The 3,635-nt window shown below is 32.1% G+C and overlaps 1 long non-coding RNA gene across 1 annotated transcript; it reads right to left on the bottom strand.

The window, feature by feature from the left end:
- Positions 1–787: 787 nt before the first annotated feature.
- On the bottom strand, positions 788–2,267 carry LOC105348102 (uncharacterized). Its single transcript, XR_903506.4, has 3 exons — positions 1,749–2,267; positions 1,250–1,609; positions 788–1,054 (listed from the first exon to the last, which is right to left on the bottom strand). It is a non-coding gene; the product is annotated as an uncharacterized lncRNA (long non-coding RNA).
- Positions 2,268–3,635: the final 1,368 nt, after the last annotated feature.

The raw sequence follows: 3,635 nt of genomic DNA, 5'->3' as shown, positions 1-3,635 counted from the left end.
AGAGCAGCAAGGGGGGTATTTGACACTCACTTAACTCATGACCTTGACCTACTTTCGGTTTAAAATCAGGGCCAAGTCCTCGAACTACTGTCAGGTCAAATTTAATGGTCATGTCTCAATTTGACCCAGGTCATGTCCCGAGTTTGACCTGTAAGTCAAGGTAATATTTGAATATAAAACTGATTGTGACTACCCATACCTTCAATAATTTCCTTTTTCAATATTGTCATCGGACATATTGATAGATACCTTAAACATCATGAAAACCAAACAAATAATAACAAAAGAAAGGTATTGGTATTTTCATACTATATCTTAATATTTTTATTTGTTAAATTTTGTATTCCTTATTTCTTAAAACAACATGTGTGGGGAAAAAAAAACTACATTATTGTAGTTCATGATTGTATTGTTTGAACCAGAATTTCCAGCATTTTCTGCTGATGAGACCATTAATTAAATACATAGGATCGGAATGCGTAGAGTCTTAGAAAATGTTATATCGAACCAGGATTTCCAATATTTTCTCCTAATGTAACCATTAATATTTGAGGTCATCTAAATCTTTGTCAAAACAATATTGCATGAAATTTAATAACACCCATTTTTGTAAAATCAGTCTTCTACGAAATAAGTATTGCTAATGAAAAACATGAGAGTGATCAATTTAATCAACACTTAAAAAAAACAAAAAACAACTCAAACGTTTCAACTTTTTACGTGTTTAATATCCAATAATTAATTACAGAGATTACACAAATATTAACCCATTCCAAAATAATAATTTTATAATAAGTTATTATAATAGTAATATGTAGTTATACAACTATACGTTTTTACACGGATACAAGTTTACGTTTTTACACGGAAACAAAATTCACCGTCCGTACTCTGAAATAGTCCTCACGGTAGTTAATTAGAGTGTCCATCTATTGGATATTGACACTCATAGCCTCCTTTAGATCTCTCAGAGACTGCAGTTCTTGGTAGAGAGGGTAAGGGTGCACAGCAGGCATTTGTTTGCACCATTCTTCTTTTTAGTTTATAGCGTCTTCTATAAAGGAATAAAAGTGTATTAGTTACGTTTATCACTAAAAAAGAACAAAAAAATATTGATATGTTTTACAGAAATTAATTAGAACCGTATATTTTTTCCTTCTAATTATATATAATATTTGAATTTTAAAGACTAGTTGTCCAGATATTGTATGTAAATTAATTTATCTAGAAAAAAGTATTGAGTGCTCACCTTAGTTCGGTTAAGATTGAATCCTCCACGCCTGCAACAGCCCCGTTTTCCATTTGTGTGGGCGACTGACACGGAGAGAGGGGAGAAAAGGCAGAGTTGTGTGATGCAGTGATACTTTCTTATTCTTTTGGTGTTGTTGTTATAGGGATACAACCTGAGTAGGTAAAACTATTTGTTGACTTGTCTGGTTTTCTGGAACTGCAGGGTGCAGAGTTTCCTTTCTTGAGAATAATCTTTGTTGATGGGATAGTCTTCGTTGATGGGATTATCTTTGTTCATGGGGATTATCTTTGTTGATGGGATGGTCATTGCTGATGAATCCAGGCATGGCGTTGCCTTGTTGTCAGATTCCAGGTACTTCTGAAAATGTACACTTTGGTCGTCCAGGTTCATAAAATATAATTTTGTAATATTTACGAAATATAATCAAAGATTTCATTATTTCTGTTTGTCGTTACCTAATTCACTATTTCACTCATAGCTTAAAAAATTTACTCACCCAGAATCAAAGTTTTTCAAATCTAACTCGAGCTGAAGAAGATTGTTCCATAGAGATTTGATTTCCGAGAAATTCTCTGGAGACGGCGTGTTTTGTTGTTGTTTTGAGAGATCCTGCTGTTCCTGTGTACATGTAGTTTTTTGTGGTTGTTGAAGTAATTCCCGAAGAACAGGGTTTTTACTTTTCTCTACATTTTTCCTTGCAACGTTCCTATTATTAAAGAAAGAATATTTCATTTTTTAAACTTTATACACATATTAAATTTCTCACACAAAAGTGAACCCAGCTAGAGGGCTTTTAGAAATTACAACTTGGTTCCTAAAATTCTATTGTAAAATTTTCTATCTTCTTTGTTTAACAAAACCATTCTTTTTAGAAAATTTGTATGTATTAGACTCTATTCCGTGTTGATGAATGATCGACAACTGTGATTGAAAACAAACAAACAAAAAAGGATAAGGATAGAGCATTGTAGTTATGTTTTTGTTGAATGTATATATTCCAACTATAAATTAAATTTACTAGTGTTTCATTCGACTTTAAAAAAACCAAAAAAAAAAACCACATGTTAAAATTTTTAATAAAATTTCATAAATATCTAAAAAAAAATATAACTTAAAATCAGGCTTGGGGTAATGCTAAATGTAATGGTAATGCATATATATATATATATATATATATATATATATATATATATATATATATATATGCCCAAGTAACTTTTCCTTGCGTAGTTTTTCCAAAGCACTTGTTTTTCATCCAAAGTATTAATATCAACAGTAGAATTTGATTCAATATACTCTATCTCCTGAATAAGCTTTTCTTCAGTGTTGTTTCTGACCTTTTTTCTATATGTTGAATAAGAAATAGTTGCCCCCCTTATTTCCATCATTAACATCTCCATAAAAAAAGACTTTCGTCAATACCACTTTAACATTGAAAATTACAACTCTCTACATTGTCTTATTATTGGCTTCTGACTGACTGAATAATTTCTTTAACTTTTACCATATATTCTTTGTCCGACAAAGGAGTATTATTAAACTTCCAAAGCTCACATCCTTTGGTGAAAGGATTAAATTTTAACTCAAGCAAAACAATGGAGTGATCAGACCTGTAACCCGGTTTAATAGAGCAGTTTTCAACTTAATTTGACAAACTATTAGAAATAAGAAAAATATCAAGACGGCCTTGTTTCAATGGATTTTTCTTGCGCAAAGTGTAGACTTTTTATCTGGATTATATACTTGTAAATATTACAATATCACAATGAATACACTACCAAAGAAACTAATATTTATTTTTGCTAACAAGATAGTCAAAGGGAAGTAACTTCTAAATGCAAATCAGAAAACATGAAAATGTAGCAACATAAAAAAAACTTTCTCAAAACAGACAGTTTACCATTTATGTAGAATGTTCTGCTAAACACAACAACTTGTAAATATAGATAAAAAAATAAGGTTTAAAAAATTAGACCAATAATTTTATATTGTAAAGTTACTCTCCTTTGCGTATCCTAATTACAGAAACATTTAACAAATGCATATATGCACGGAATCAAAACTACACTGCGCTAGTTTTGGACCAGTTGAGGTTTTTACACATGAACGTCTTGTTCTGTGCCCTACTGGCTCCTCCTCCTCCTCTATCTCCTCCATCTCTGGTGTACTTGTGATGGAAGAAAGTGCACTGTTGGAAGATGGTGGTATGTGCATCACCATCAGTGGGACAATGCTCAGTTGTCCTGGTGAGTATACGGGGTTTGGGTGCTGCTGCTGTTGAACGTCTGGGGATTCCCTGGCCATGGGTTGCTCATGAGTTGCACATCTTTCCGACAACCATTTCTTGATTAAAACTATGATGACTGCTATCGTTGTAGTGATT

The sequence above is a fragment of the Magallana gigas genome, chromosome 1 (assembly GCF_963853765.1).
Source record: "Magallana gigas chromosome 1, xbMagGiga1.1, whole genome shotgun sequence".
Taxonomy (NCBI): domain Eukaryota; kingdom Metazoa; phylum Mollusca; class Bivalvia; order Ostreida; family Ostreidae; genus Magallana; species Magallana gigas.
This window is presented reverse-complemented; position numbering and strand designations above follow the sequence as displayed.